The sequence below is a fragment of the Oncorhynchus masou genome, chromosome 31 (genome assembly GCF_036934945.1).
Source record: "Oncorhynchus masou masou isolate Uvic2021 chromosome 31, UVic_Omas_1.1, whole genome shotgun sequence".
In the NCBI taxonomy this organism is placed as follows: domain Eukaryota; kingdom Metazoa; phylum Chordata; class Actinopteri; order Salmoniformes; family Salmonidae; genus Oncorhynchus; species Oncorhynchus masou.
Genome location: NC_088242.1, coordinates 92,891,654 through 92,908,873, shown reverse-complemented (window position 1 = coordinate 92,908,873; position 17,220 = coordinate 92,891,654). Strand labels below are relative to the sequence as shown.

At 42.3% G+C, this 17,220-nt stretch overlaps 1 long non-coding RNA gene and 1 pseudogene across 1 annotated transcript; one reads left to right on the top strand and one right to left on the bottom strand.

The window, feature by feature from the left end:
* Positions 1-3,168: 3,168 nt before the first annotated feature.
* LOC135525345 (uncharacterized) lies at positions 3,169-4,370 on the top strand. Its single transcript, XR_010453125.1, has 3 exons — positions 3,169-3,748; positions 3,916-4,003; positions 4,345-4,370. It is a non-coding gene; the product is annotated as an uncharacterized LOC135525345 (long non-coding RNA).
* A 2,995-nt stretch (positions 4,371-7,365) lies between these two features.
* LOC135525063 (protein ANKUB1-like) lies at positions 7,366-16,093 on the bottom strand (annotated as a pseudogene).
* Positions 16,094-17,220: the final 1,127 nt, after the last annotated feature.

Genomic DNA, 17,220 nt, shown 5'->3' with positions numbered 1-17,220 from the left:
TTTTCAATGGTGCAGATGTGTTTGACACACCTCCACCAGAGCAACGTTCCTCACAGCCTTACATATTATTTGTTTGACTGTGATGATTTCTGTTTTTTTTTTTCCAAGGACTCTCACCTCTCTGTCTGATGTGCAGAAGAAGACAACCAACTCTGACTCGCTACAAGTCCTCTTAGGTGTCTCAGAGGACACCCTCGTCACCTGTGTGCAGGACAGCTTGCAAGGTTCTCTCTCCAAACTTGCATGCATGTCCAATTCTCCATCTGGAAGTGCAGGCTCTCCGAAGATGACCCCTGCTGTAATGGCAGAAGTGATTAAAGATGTCAAGTCGGCCTTATCAGTGGTCGTTAAGAGTGCCTCCGATAGCCAAACCTCTCAAGTGACACCGGTAAGTGGAGACTCACAGACCAAGGTGACTGAGAGCATGGTGAGAGAGCTGGCTGCTAAACTTGAAAAAGTTGACCAAGAGAGCAAGAGTCTAACAGGGCAAGTCATGACCATGATCTCTGACACAATGGTGGCTTTTGTTGACAAGAACGAACAGAATTTGCTGAAAGATCTGAAGGACAAGATCACATTTTTGGCATCGCATGTTGGCTTCATTGACGATCTTGATGCCCTGATAAGGAAATACGAGAGCAGCTACAATATTGGTGAATCTGGTTCCTCCTGCACGCTCACATCTAAGAGCATCCAAAAACTCTCCAGCCGGGAGTTTCAAACATCAGCAATACAAGCAGTGAGTGGAGTTCTTGCCAAAAAAGTCAGTAGTTTGAGCTTTCCTAGTTCAGTCATTCAGTCTGAGTTAACAGGTGCTGTATCAGGTCAAACATTGTCTGGCATTGTAAAGACAGAGTCAATTCACCCAGTGGGCTCAGCAGCGTCAGTAGTTGTTAAGACTTTCGTGTCAGATATGAAGTCCTTGGCTGAATCTGAAGAGAGTCCCCAACAGAAGAGTGCCTGGTCTGCTGCTGTTCACATTTACCACAGCATCCAAAACAACTTGAAAGATTATTTCGGCAAGCTTCAGCGATGTGCCTTAAAGAGTATTGTCACATCTGATGACAACATCACAAATGCTGAGTTTAAGGAGACAGTTCCACTTCCTTGCTTAGACATGAAATATAGGCCCAGTAAGAGTGAGCCTCAGTTGCCAGAGTCCACTGGTGAAGTTACTTTACAAAGAGGCCTAAGTGAGTGCTCAAAACTTCTTTGGGCACAAACTGAGTCAGAAGAATGCAAGCTCCTTCTGACAACTTGCACCAAAGAAGTCATCTCAGAGCTTCTGGTCTTGTACAAGACTGAGATGTCAAAGGAGGACCCCCTGTACACTGTTGGAGAAAAAGGATCAGACTTCTCTATTGAGATACAACAATTTGTAGAGGGTGTTCTGGTTCAGCTTGGGGATATCTCCCATTCCAGGGCCTCATCACCAATAGTATATGAGTTCCCCTGTCAAATTGAGGACAGCAGAAGTAAGGCCACAGCTTCTTTGACCAGTCTGTTAGATTGCATGAAAAAACTCTCAAGTGAGGAATCCAAGAGAGACAACACTCAAGCAGTGAGTGAATTCCTAGTTAAAAAGTCCAACAGTAGCTTAACTAGTGTACAGCCTGCGTATTCTGTAGCATCCAGGTCTTGTTCCGTTCAAAACCAGAGCACCTTGTCAAAGGATATTTGTGCGGATTCTGCTGCCTTTGGCATCATTGACACATTTGTAGACGACCTGCAGAGCGTGGCGCAACCTGCAGAAGTAGAGGAGAGAGAACCTGACCTCCAGGAAAATGCACAAAAGCGAAAGAACAGGATCTGGTCTGCAACCACGAGTTTATATAACAATATTAAGAAGACATTAAAGGGCTTCACCATTCACCGGCGGAGGTCAGACATGCTGAGCAGAATGTCTAGCCATACACCCACAGAGGACTCTGGACATCTTGTGACTAAGGAGTTCCTTGGTTTGGGAAGCCAGAACTTGACGCAAGCTAGTAAGAGTGTGCCTCACTTGCCCAGTTTGAACCAGGAAGTGACTCTACACATGGGTGTCAGCGAGAGTTCAAAACTTCTCTGGACTGAAACAGACGAGGGTCTAATGAACAATAGTACCAAACAAGTCATTTCAACAATCTTGACCTCATGCGAGGATCAGACATCAAATGCACCTTGCTTCTCCACAGTAGGAAAGAAAATATCTGATATGTCCCTTGAGGTCAACATGTTGGTAGGTGGTGTTCTGTCTCAGCTGAAGGACATCTCCTTGTCAAGGTCCCCAACACCATGTGAAGACATGTTTGAACATCTCCAAGGTTCTCCTGAGCGAACCTCTCCAGTAAGTCTAGATTGCAGCACGGCTGCCTCCAAAGGCATTGCATCTTCCCACAGTCTTTCAACAAAGAGCCTCCAAAAACTCTCTAGTCATGAGTTCCAAACCAAAGCTGAGAAAGGAGTGAGTGAGGTCCTCTCTAGATCATTTAACATTGTGGAGGAAGGTACAACAGATAAGTACCTTCAGTCTGTATCTACATCCACCACATCTACTGATATTATACAAACCATGGTGAAAGACCAGCAGGAGCTCACCCAGACCACCCAATCATCTGACATGGTATCTGGAACCTCCCTGCTCACCACTGGACAGGTTTCTGAGAAAAGGATCTGGTCTGTTGCTCGTAACATCTACTACAGTCTGCAAAGTAAGATTACGGAGTTTCTCAGAAAAGATCTTCAAAGATCAGACACAACACTTGGTTCAATCCAAATCTTTACATATCAAAGCAGTCCTGCATCACAAAGAGCAAGTCTCGGCCATCTTGAGGTCAACCAGAGCAGTGTTACACCTGGTGGAAACGATGCCTGTGTGGACATTCCGCACAAATTACTACCAAAACACCCTGAGCTCTCAGGATCCATGCTGGAGGATATTGACACGACCCGTTGTAGGAGTGCTGACAGTCAAAATACAAGAAATACCTCTTCTTCACGCTCCTCCATCTCTCTAACACCTACTTCAAAATTAAGGCAGTCGAAATGGCACTTTGCCTTACCCGGGACTCCCATCCCCACTGAGTTTCCTGCTCAGATTGACTTTCCCATTGTTAGAAACACAATCATTGAGGACTTCTTTCACACAGAGGACCTACTTCCTGTAACCTTTGTGGACAAAGTCAGGCAAGCTGCTGGGGTGGTAGTGGACATTATGGTGGAAAGTGTTGAGAACACACAGGAAAATGGACAGGGTGCTTCACATCTTGACGACCTCCGATCTGCTGTTAGGAAATTGAGAAAAATCATTTCCACTTGGACCATCCACATTTTCAGCCATGAATTGGTGGATAAAGTGATAGCCCTTCAGGACAGCCACAGCACTCCACAGGTCTTAACATTGGAAGCAGCCAAAAGTGCTTCAGACTCCATTCTTTCAAGGCTGAAATGGGGAAAGGAACAATGTGCCATATCCAAGGAGCTCTCCTCTCAGCTTCTCCAGATATTTGCTGAAGAGACAGTGAAGGGCTTCCTGAGACAGTGGTCAGATGAGTATGAAAATATAAACTTTGATGTTTCAGTCCAGAACGATCCAAAGACTTCTACTTGCATGGTCATTCTTCAAATGATCACCAAAGCCACTGCTAAATGTTATTTTGAGTCCGCTACCAGCGTGGCCACCAGTGACATTGTAGAAGGCGTGTTTGATTTGGAAAGGGATACCATCAGCAGTACTGGAGAGCAGGTCCTCACCTTTAACACAAAGGTATAGTACACATACATCTTTCATGAATAACACTGCTGTTGACCTTTTATGAGATATATGATTCTTTGTGTCATGGCATTGCACTGCTTCTTTAAAATTGATATGCTGTACTTTAAGATATCGAACATTTTTCAGTTTGTTTTAATGTGCCTTTTCCCACCAACCAGGGTTCCAAGAAAGTTAGTAAGAACCTCTGTCCTCAAGAGTCTCTGGAGTACCAGCCTCAGAACATTTCCCCTACTGTGTACTTTACAGGTAAGCCCTGCTGTTGTTTAGGCTGCTGCTCAGTCAAGACTGAGACATTATCCCTTTACCATTCCACTAATTCATTTGGAAAGACATTGTACTCCTCTGAGTTGTTACCTATGACATACTGTACTGTGGGCTGGGTGGTAGCCTAGTGGGTTAAGAGGTTGGGCCAGTAACCGATAGGTTGCTGGTTCAGAATCCCTGAGTTCACGAGGCAAAATCTGTCAATGTGCTCTTGAGCTAGGCACTTCATCCTAATTGCTCCTTGTAAGTCTCTCTGGATAACAGTCTCTGATAAATTAGTTAAAATGTAAATTGATGGCATGATGGATGGTCTTTCGTTGCAGAGACGATGACAACATCTCATGGCTCCTTTTCTCCAGAGGTAATTTATGATATCGCATCGTCCTTCCCACTTGAAGAGAAGAGTCGCAAACCCTCCCTTTTCACCAGATTGTCTAGATCCATCAAGAAAGGCTTTCTCAGCCCATTCAAATCTTCAAGGAAAACCAAATTATTTAAATAAATTCCTCATTATAACAACGAGAGCATTCATTTGTTCAGATGAAAATCTAATCGTATTGGTCACATACGCCGAAAACAACTGTGAGAGGCTTTATTTCGAGCCCATTCCCAACAATGCAGAGTTAAAAAGTAAGAAAATAATTTCTAAATAGTAACACAATAACAATAAAGAGGCTATATACAAGGAGTACCAGTACCGAGTCAATGTGCAAGGTAGTCGAGGTAATACAGTATGTACATGTAGGTAAGGGTAAAAGTGACAATGCAATCAGCATAGATAATAAACACAGTAGCAGCAGCTAGTGTGAAAGTCGGTCAGTGTCACAGTGAATGTGTGGGTAGAGTGTAGTGAGTGTGCATCGAGCCAATTCAAGAGAGTCAGTGGAAAACAATTAGAAAAATACATCAATAACAAAGGGGGTCAATGCAAATAGTGCAGGTGGCCATTTAATTAACGTTCAGCAGTCTAATGGCTGTTCAGCAGTCTAATGGCTTGGGGGTAGAAGCTGTTCAGCAGTCTAATGACTTGGGGGTAGAAGCTGTTCAGCAGTCTAATGACTTGGGGGTAGAAGCTTTCAGGGGGGGGTAGAAGCTGTTCAGCAGTCTAATGGCTTGGGGGTAGAAGCTGTTCAGCAGTCTAATGACTTGGGGGTAGAAGCTGTTCAGCAGTCTAATGATGGGGGTAGAAGCTTGGGGGGGGTAGAAGCTGTTCAGCAGTCTAATGGCTTGGGGGTAGAAGCTGTTCAGCAGTCTAATGAGAAGCTGTTCAGCAGTTGGGGGGTAGAAGCTGTTCAGCAGTCTAATGGCTTGGGGGTAGAAGCTGTTAAGGAGCCTTTTGTCCCAGACTTGGTGCTCTCGTATCGCTTGCCGTGTGGTAGCAGAGTGAACAGTCTATGACTTGGGTGGTTGGAGCCTTTTGCCAATCATTTACATATCACTTATTTTATTTTTATTTGATGTCATATTGTAAACATATGTATCTGTTTTGCTGAAAATATGATTTTGAAAACAATGAATGTCTACAAGTGCTTCATAAAACAGTTATATTTATTTTTATATTTTCAAAAGACAGCAAATAGCCAATCAAGTATCAACATAAGTGAAATGAAAGACAGATTTCATTTTCAGTGAATAATTGTCTTGTCCAGTGAGCAACTCAATGACAGCGATTCAATGACATCATTAGTTCACCTCCAAGAAGCATCTTCAACGTTCACCTGACAACCCATTGGATAAGACACATACACTAACCAAGTGTTTTGTACCTGTCAAGAAGGTTGAGATCAGAAGCTTCTTCAATACCCCAGAAATGGAAAGGCTTTGAGACAAAGACTATCAACTGACAAGATAATGCACATACACTAACCCGGACGTTCTACTTGCCCCACTGAGTTACAGCAAAGTTATCATTTATGCATGGGTCCACGATCCACTCATAGCTCTCACAGCTATCTGACAGTACTCAGAATACTAAGGAAGAAGTGTGTGATATTGGATTTGGTATCCTTCCCACTCCCAAGTGATTGGGAGTCCCATAGGGTGCCGCATAATTGGCCCAGCGTTGTCCGGGTTTGGCCATCATTGTAAATAAGAATTTGTTCTTAACTGACTTGTCTAGTGAAAAAAAGGTTAAATAAAAATAAACTATTTAAGCTGTCTGCTATGTTGCTGTGTAAATCCACACACTGCAGGGGAATGATGACACATGCTGTGCCAACACATCATTACAGTAGTTGTCAGTTTTGTATCGTAAATAAAGAGTTTGTCAAATACTCTGAAATACAGGATGTATTATTCTGACACTGCACAGACTCATTTAAATGAGCAATAATGATCCACATCTTAATAAAAGAGTTTTAAGGCAGCAGTGTTCATACTGTATTTTACATTGATTTCAACCACTACAAGTCTTCATCAGCAAGTGAGGGTTTCTATGGACAAAAAAATAGTGTTAAGTGTGTGTGTGTGTGTGTGTGTGGGGGGGGGGGTTGGAGCCTCAATTAGACCCATGTCAAACACTTACAATCACGTACAGTACAACCACATTCAGTACAATCACATACAGCACAACCACATAGTCACATTCAGTCAACTGAATGATTCTAGAATAATAATTCCATTCACATTTGGCTACTACAAATAGCCAGTGAAACATGATACGTTTTTTGTTACTTGAGAATAGGAATGACTGAGAATCCACTGCCTGCCGTTGTAAACTTTCTGCACACAAATCAAACACAGTACTGACTATATCTATAAGCATCATCCAAAGGAACAAAATTCTAAGTCGTCCGCATTGTTTCAGGCATCATCCGTTCCAAAGTCTCATCTTGTTCACTGTAAAAAATTAAAATAAAAACTCAAATAAGAGTTCCTTTTTGGACAATTCCAGGTTGTCCCTCCTTGTTTCAGTTTAATCTGCCTGATGACCAGGATCCTGGTGTCTACCCAATGTGCTGAGCACTCCTCCTGGCCAGAGTCCGCGCTACATTCAGCTGCTGCAACCATGGTCTCTGTGTGAAGGCACTGTTAGAGAGTCAATCAACCAGAACAAGAGGTTAGGAGACCAAATCTGTGTCCTAGCATTGTGAAATACTGTATATGTAATGGCCTCAATACATTAATGAAGCGCCCTTACATTCTATCCTCTCCCCATACTGAAACAACTTGTTAGGGTGAACCAATAAGACTGACACGATATACCTTCTAAGCATGATAGTTGGCTCATGATTTGTTTCAGGACTTGTTAGGGTAAACCTATAACAGCTTCTAACCCCAAGTCATAAGACTGCTGAACAATTAATCAAATGGCCACCGGACAAGTTCAACTGTTTTATTATTTGTTACTTTAGTTTATTGGGTAAATATGCCCTCCACATCCCCTCTTCTCTCTCTTTCATCACACGTGTTGCCACAGGGTGGAGCTTCGGTAGTTGAAGAGGTTTATCCTGGGATGCCAGGGTTTGCACTGCGGGCAGGATACATGAGATGGGCAGTTGATGGGGGTCAAACGTCGAGAGGCTGTGGACATCACCCTGATACCCGCCTTGGCCTCACCCCTCCTGGGCTTGGAGGACATCTTGGGGAGGGTGAAGCCGTCCACCAGGACCATGTCGCCTACCCTGGTCCTGAACGGAGCCCTGTTGAGGCCCATGCAGTGCCTGGATGCTGCCCTCCTCTGCCCCAGCCTCACCCAGCCCTTTATCTGGAGGTATGTCCGCATGGGCAGGGCCATACCTGGGAGGACCACCACAGAGCACAGCTTGGTGGCCAGGTGACGCACACACTCCCTGTGGCCCTACTGAAGGGCGATCCTCAGGGGGTCATGACCCTGGGGATCCCGACAGGTAAGGGTCAGAACGCTGTTGGCGATAAAGAGGCGACAGCGGGACACTTGGCGACGTCGGGGTGGGCCGTCTGGCACCACTCTTATGGGAGAACACCACTGACACGGTAAGGCCCAGAGAAAGCGATGTGAACCCCCACCGGCTCAATGACACGCACGTCAAGAATACACGGGTTATAAAACAGAATATAAGCTATATACAGGGTCAGTGCTATCATTGTAAGCTATATACAGGGTCAGTACTATCATTGTAAGCTATATAAAGGGTCAGTACTATCATTGTAAGCTATATAAAGGTCAGTCAGTACCATCATGGTAAGCTATATAAAGGTTCAGTACCATCACTGTTGATAGTAAGTCTATCATACAGTTCAGTGTGTAGATGTGTATTCTGACCTCATCACAGGTCTCTCCCTAGACAGGTGTCATTGGACGGTCAGTCTGTGTCCCAGGAAGCAGCCTCTGAGGAACTCCGCCCACCCATCCCAGGTGTCCAACCGTAGAGTAGCCCCTGGGAGACAGAGACACATGCAGGTTGTCCTCCTGGTTGCCATGAACCAAGAATGTGTTCCATACAGTCCATTTGTCTCTGTGTTACATCCATAAGGTGTTGAGCCAGAGGACCATTGATCTACTGCACAAGGAAGGCCATACCCAGGTCAATGGCGTAGTCGTGCAGCCGGTTGCAGTCGTAGAGTTGCAGGCCGGTGGGAGAGCTCAGTCTGAAGGAGCTGACGGGAAGCCCACACTGCTGGGACACCAGGGTCATGAGCCTGGCCACAGACGTACTCAGGAGAAACACAGTGCCCAAGACTGAGAGGGTCTCCCCCGTCACGGCACTGAACACACGCACCACCGGCTCCCGCTGAAGTATAAGACCATGGACATACAGTAAATTCACTTGTTTTACATAAATACCTATGTTGTGTTTATACACCGAGTAAACAAAACATTATGAACACCTGTTCTTTCCATGACAAAGACTGACCAGGTGAATCCAGGTGAAAGCTATGATCCCTTAATGATGTCACTTGTTAAATCCACTTCAGTGTAGATGAAGGGGAGCGGACAGGTTAAAGAAGGATTTTTAAGCCTTGCGACAATTGAGGCATGGATTGTATATCTGTGCCATTCAGAGGGTGAATGGGCAAGACAAAATATTTAAGTGCCTTTGAACGGGGTAGTAGGTGCCAGGTGCACCGGTTTGTGTCTAGAACTGCAATGCTGCTGGGGTTTTTCACACTCAACAGTTTCCTGTGTGTATCATGAATGGTCCACCACCTAAAGAACATCCAGCCAACTTGGCACAACTGTTGGAAGCATTGGAGTCAACATGGGCCAGCATCCCTGGGGAACGCTTTCAAACACCTTGTAGAGTCCATGCCCCAACGAATTGAGGCTGTTCTGATGGCAAAAGGCGGGGTGCAACTCAATATTAGGAAGGTGTTTCTAATGTTTGGTACACTCAGTATATATAAGTTAGGAGTCATATAATTACAGGGGTAAGATGAAGTGGCTCCTTTGCACTGATCTTAGGTCTGGTTTGTGTTTGTACTGCTAATGGTAAAGGTTAGGATTTTGTGAGAGTAAACTGATCCTAGATCTGTGCCCAAGGGCAAATTCTATCCAGAGACAAATCAAAGGTCCATGCTATTTAAACTTATAATCTACCACCATATCTTGGCTCAAATTTGTAACAACATGTTCTAATTCATGTGCTGTACTGAGTTTTGTTCTATCACATTCAACAGTAATCTGGGTGAAAATTAAATTGAACACTAATCTGGGTGAAAATTAAATTGTTAACAGAAATATTATGAATATGTATTTCAATGAACCCAAAGGGCCTCTTCTTCTCCTACTATACGGCCTGCTGTGCTCTACTGTACTCTACTGTACTCTGCTGTGCTCTACTGTAGTCTGCTGTGCTCTACTGTACTATACACCACTGGGTATGCAGACTCTTCAGATACTGTTAGCGAACACCAGACTGAGGTCGAGGCGATTACATGGGGAAAAGGTTTATGACTGTAAGGGTGTTTGGTACAAAGGCAACACGACATCGGGCCACATTTCAGCTCTATCCCAGGTCAACCATACAATACTATAGATTTCCACTCTAGTCAACCAGCAAGAAGGAGAGACAGACAGAAGGTCTGGCTTTGACTATGTCAATGATGGGATGTGTAAGTAAGGAGTAAGGAACACAAATAAACATTATTCTGATGGTTAAATTTGTACTTAGATACATAACCACTCTCCTCTGTTAGCAAATCTTCCACAGAACTTTGTGGAACAGAGTGAGTTCTGTCCCTGTCTGGCTCTGGACATGTACCCAGGGACCTCTGTACAACAACACTTCACACTCACGAAGCAGTGTTCTTACTAACCAATCACTCTACCATAACCATGGTCTCAGTATAAAGCAGTGTTCTTACTAACCAATCACTCTACCATAACCATGGTCTCAGTATAAAGCAGTGTTCTTACTAACCAATCACTCTACCATAACCATGGTCTCAGTATAAAGCAGTGTTCTTACTAACCAATCACTCTACCATAACCATGGTCTTGGTTGAGCAAGGGCAATATTACTTTAAGTCTCAAGCAGGGTGACCTCAACATACTATATATCACCATACTATATCCCACCACACTATACAGTGGGGCAAAAAAGTATTTAGTCAGCCACCAATTGTGCAAGTTGTCCCACCTAAAAAGATGAGAGGCCTGTAATTTTCATCATAGGTACACGTCAACTATGACAGACAAAATGAGAAAAAAAATCCAGAAAAATCACATTGTAGGATTTTTTAATGAATTTATGTGCAAATTATGGTGTAAAATAAGTATTTTGTCACCTACTAACAAGCAAAATTTCTGGCTCTCACAGACCTGTAACTTCTTCTTTAAGAGGCTCCTCTGTCCTCCACTCGTGACCTGTATTAATGGCACCTGTTTGAATTAACTAAATCACCTAATCATACTATATAACCATACTATATAACCATACTATATAACCATACTATATATCACCATAATATATATATCACCATACTATATATATATCACCATACTATATATATATCACCATACTATATATATATATACCACACTATACACCACACTATATATCACCACACTCACCATACTATATATATCATCATACTATATATATCACCATACTATATATATCACCATACTATATATATCACCATACTATATATCACCACACTATATATCACCACACTATATAACTGACCCCTCCTGTCTCAACCTCCAGTATTTATGCTGCAGTAGTTTATGTGTCGGGGGGCTGGGGTCAGTTTGTTATATCTGGAGTACTTCTCCTGTCCAATTCGGTGTCCTGTGTGAATCTAAGTGTGTGTTCTCTCATTCCCTCCTTCTCTCTCTCGGAGGACCTGAAATATTATTATTTGACCATGCTGGTCATTTATGAACATTTGAACATCTTGGCCATGTTCTGTTATAATCTCCACCCGGCACAGCCGGAAGAGGACTGGCCACCCCACATATGCTCTCTCTAATTCTCTTTCTTTCTCTCTCTCGGAGGACCTGAGCCCTAGGACCATGCCCCAGGACTACCTGACATGATGACTCCTTGCTGTCCCCAGTCCACCTGGCCGTGCTGCTGCTCCAGTTTCAACTGTTCTGCCTTATTATTATTTGACCATGCTGGTCATTTATGAACATTTGAACATCTTGGCCATGTTCTGTTATAATCTCTACCCGGCACAGCCAGAAGAGGACTGGCCACCCCACATAGCCTGGTTCCTCTCTAGGTTTATTCCTAGGTTTTGGCCTTTCTAGGGAGTTTTTCCTAACCACCGTGCTTCTACACCTGCATTGCTTGCTGTTTGGGGTTTTAGGCTGGGTTTCTGTACAACACTTTGAGATATCAGCTGATGTACGAAGGGCTATATAAATAAATTTGATTTGATCACCACACTATATATATATCACCATACTATATATATCACCACACTATATATCACCACACTATATATAACCATACTATATATCACCACACTATATATCACCACACTATATATCACCACACTATATATCACCATACTATATATCACCATACTTTATATATCACAACACTATATATATCACCACACTATATATATCACCATACTATATATATCACCATACTATATATATCACCATACTATATATATCACCATACTATATATATCACCACACTATATATCACCACACTATATATATCACCACACTATATATATCACCATACTATATATATCACCACACTATATATATCACCACACTATATATCACCACACTATATATATCACCACACTATATATCACCATACTATATATATCACCATACTATATATATCACCATACTATATATATCACAACACTATATATCACCACACTATATAACCATACTTTATATCACAACACTATATATCACCACACATCTATATCATCACACACACCACACTATATATCACCACACTATATATATCACCACACTATATATATATATATATCACCATATATATCACCACTATATATATCACCACACTATATTTATCACCACACTATATATATCACTATATATATATCACCACACTATATATATCACCACACTATATATCACCACACTATATATCACCACACTATATATATATCACCTCTTGATACTACCCATCCCGGATCCGGGATCGTGAATACAGCCTCAGATGCCCTGTGTGAACAAAGACATGGAACCTGATGACAATCAGATTAAAATGAACTACACTTTTTCAGAGAGAAAACTTGTAAATCGGTCCAATTCGACTGGAACACAACAGGAGGGTTAAATCCTCACCCGATGCATATGAAAATAGTGTCGTAGAGGTACACCACTCATCAGTTATGTAGTACAATAGAGAAATCATGCACAGTGTAGCCTACACAGTCACAAAGCAGTGAAATACATTAACGTGCTCGAAGCACACACAGCCTAGTTTCTGCAGGCAGCAAATGGCACACAGCTCTCAACTGGTTTTGGTATGGAGCAGCTCACAGAAGAAATGACATGGGTAGCCGGTAGGGTAGGTAGGGGTAGGTAGGGTTAGGTAGGATTAGGTAGGGTAGGGTAGGTAGGGTTAGGTAGGGGTAGGTATGGGGTTAGGTAGGGGTAGGTAGGGGTAGGTATGGGGTAGGTAGGGGTATGGTTAGGTAGGGGTAGGGTTAGGTAGGGTTAGGTAGGGGTAGGTAGGGTTAGGAAGGGTTCGGTAGGGGTAGGTAGGGTTAGGTAGGGTTAGGTAGGGGTGGGTAGGGTTAGGTAGCAACGTTAACGATTTCTGAAAATCGCAAATGAAATGAAAATAATATGCCTGCTCTCAAGCTTAGCCTTTTCTTAACACTGTCATCTCAGATTTTCAAAATATGCTTTTGAACCATAGCAAATCAAGCATTTGTGTAAGAGTATTGCAAGCTAGCTTAGCATTTTGCGTAGCATTTAGCACGCAACATTTTCACAAAAACCAGATAACCAAATAAATAAAATAATTTACCTTTGAAGAACTTCGGATGTTTTCAATGAGGAGACTCTCAGTTACATAGCAAATGTTCAGTTTTTCCTGAAAGAATCTTTGTGTAGGAGAAATCGCTCCGTTTTGTACATCACATTTGGCTACCGAAACGAACCGAAAATTCAGTCACCAAAACTTCAAACTTTTTCCGAATTAACTCCATAATATCGACCGAAACATGGCAAACGTTGTTTAGAATCAATCCTCAAGGTGTTTTTTCACATATCTCTTCATTGATATGCCGTTCGCGGGAAGCCTGCTTTCCCCTCAGAATCCCATGGAAAAATACCAGCAGCTGAAAATGACGCACCAATTTCGACGGAGAACACCGGGCGGACACCTGGAAAATGTAGTCTCTTATGGTCAATCTTCCAATGATATGCCTACAAATACGTCACAATGCTGCAGACACCTTGGGGAAACGATAGATAGGGCAGGCTCATTCCTGTCGCATTCACAGCCATATAAGGAGACAATGGAAAACAGAGCCTCAAAAATCCTGCTCATTTCCTGGTTGCCGTTTCATCTTGGTTTTGCCTGTAGCTCCTGTTCTAGGGCACTCACAGACAATAACTTTGCAGTTCTGGAAAATTCAGAGTGTTTTCTTTCCAAAGCTATCAATTATATGCATAGTCAAGCATCTTTTTGTGACAAAAAATATCTTGTTTAAAACGGGAACGTTTTTCATCCAAAAATGAAATAGCCCCCCAGAGTTTCAAGAGGCTTGCCTTGTAAAATAAAAATTTGAAGCAGAGCTTAATTTGTAAATTGGGAGGTGCCAGAACAAAGAGTGAGTGCTAGAGGGGGGTTCTGTGGTACCAGAACTCATGAGAAAAAAGATCACCTATTATTATAGAGCATTGAAGGCATATCATCACATTTGGGTAGAGCCACTTATAGAAGGTACAGATGTATATGTACTCTCCATGGGTTGTGTTTTCTCAATATAAATAACTTCGGCCAGTGGTCCCAGTTGAGCATTTATTTCTGTTGTTAAATGGGAAACAGCACGTTAGTTGTGCAGGGCTTAACGGTTGATGGCTGTGGATGGCAAAATCCATTGCATCACATTTTCATACTGGGTGAACAAAATTCAAAAATACAATACAACATATAACATGTGTAAATACCTGTTGTTAAATGGGAAACAGCACGTTAGTTGTGCAGGGCTTAACGGTATTGATGGCTGTCGATGGCAAAATCTGTAGCATGAAGACAACTGTGTTAGCAGTAAATACACATTTCTTTAGAGGTAAGTGGAAACATAACCAACCCTGTTACACACACATGGGGAACAGTTTTAGTAGCCCAGGGTCCGGGAAAGTGTTGGCCTTTTTAAAACCGCATTTCGTGAAATTCTACATAATTTTACATGACTGGAGACTTTGGCATCATCTTTTTTTAATCCGCACAAATGATCGAAATGGCAGACTACTTTGACACTGACAAACTTAGTATCTGAGATCAATAAAAACGACCTTGTATTGAATCCATCAATAGCCTATAGGCCGAGGTTTGTGGAGAAACATATAGTAGACTACAATATGAGGAGGAAATTAGTCCTAAAACTGCTTTCCAGTTTCACTGACTCACCCAATGATGCGCAGCTCACTGGCTGGAGATTGTCGATGCGCTCGTGTCAAAAGCCTATCTCTCCCTCTCTCTGTTTTGTAAAACAATGTTTGGGAGTTGATCAAATATTTTGGTAGTCTACAGCATAGTCTTATCTTTTCAGCAAGAGTCATTGCTTTTCAACCTGTGTTTTCCCTCGATTGTATTTGAAATATTGCAAAAGGCCTGTTTTGTCTGAGTGCTGTTTTTTCACTGACAGATTTGCCTCACGTTCCCGACTGTAGGCTATTCTTTGTTATTGGGCTACAATCCGCAGCTCGGCTATTTAAAAAAAATGGGGAATTGGTCCTCTGTAGCTAAATTATAGGGCTTCTCATGACGTATTGGGCTATTATGAATGATATAATTTATTTCTGAACAGACAGCAGTAATTCCGTAACTTTAGAAAATTCCTCCAGAACCCTTCATGCAGCTATGATTCTATAAGGAAACAAATGATGAAGTGCAACTCTGGAGAGATGAGGGGGCAGGATAATTGACGAAGAGGCAACTCGAATGAACTTTGATCGCTTTTATTATAATTGTTACATAGCAAAAAGTGAAAATGATTTTTCATGGCACGAGAGGTACCGGATTCGGCCAAATAGGTTCCGGAACAAAGCAGTCCAGAACGGAAAGGTGCCGGATCCTGTTCTGGCTCAAATTAAGCACTGATTTGAAGTACCGAGGCCTCTACCTGCTGAGTATAAAGATTATTAAACTAGATTCAGTGGGCTTGTCATTCACAGTACTGATGAAAAATCAAGAACAGTTGATCTAAATGTGGATATACGAGGCCATCTAGTGGTCACCGGATTATTTTAAAAATTCATGCAAGCTGTCTTTGCACAAGCATGCGATGCCATATATTTGACGCAGGTGTTTATTTTTCAACATGTATTGTCAATGACTGGAACAAAATATAATTGTATGAGCTATGCCTCTGTGTCCCGGCGTTGTTGTACCCCTCTACTATCTGGCTTGGTGGGGCGATCTCGTTCTGCATGCCTGCTTCACTTATATTCAATGTGTCGTCATGCATTTGTGCATGCACGCTGTTAACGGTCATACCCGTCTTGCTAGCTAATTTAGCTAGCTCATCAACCAGTATTTTATTCGCTTTTCTGCACGATAGCACTTATTAAAGCCTTGAAACTCATGGGGACCTCACTGTTACCACGGGTCATCGAGCTAGCCCTTATTTGGCATCAAGGTTGCATCGGTTTCCACTGGATGTGACAGCTTGTTCGGCTGGCTAGCTAGGTAGCTAATTCGCTAACGCAAACTGTTTATCATGAAGCAGCCTATGCTGACGAGCGTCGCTAGCATCTAGCTAACATGGATAAAGTCTAGTCGTGGGTCCACAAAATCAAACAAATGGTACTAAACTGATGACAAAATCATGTTTCGAAAATGTAGTAACTATTTATGTTGTTGTTGTTGTTTAATGACATTGCGAATATAATAATTTTTGACATTTAACTACCGGTATGTATCGAATCCGTTTTCGGCATGAGAAAAGTATTAATAGCAAATTCCAGCACGAACGGATACCGGAAAATAGAAATAAGAGAACCGGTCACGAATGCGGAGCCACGCCCTAAAATAACATGTGACCACAAGGCGTTTGTGACACATTCATGCGTTCCGATGTTGTCATAATTGTCTGTAGGTTCTAAATTGCTTATGAGCTTGGCTTCCCTTCAGAAAGTAGCTGATTCTTGTACTCTACAGCTGTATTTTCCTACAATTAATAATAATATTAGCAACAAAACAGATTTCATTCCTTGAAACGATATTGCCAGATGGAAGAAAATAATAAGGTAGGCCTAAACTGTAATAAGATATACCTTAAAGACTGCTTGTGTTTAATCCTGAATCCAGTTGCCCCTCTTGTACTGGGATAAAACAATAGGGAACCCATGAACCTTATGGAGGAGTGCATGTGTTTTGTAGACACACCTGGGTTCTAAACTGGCTGAGGTAAACATTTTAGGAAAGCCTGGGTTTTTAAATCCCGGTGAAAGCAGATATGACAAGGTTTGTCAATGTCATGTTGCCCTTCTATTTAGATGAAACTACCAAAAGGATCATTTTTCTTCTCCTAATCCACATTTTCTAGCAAAAAAACATGTTCATGCTTTAGGGCTGGTGGCTCCATACATATTG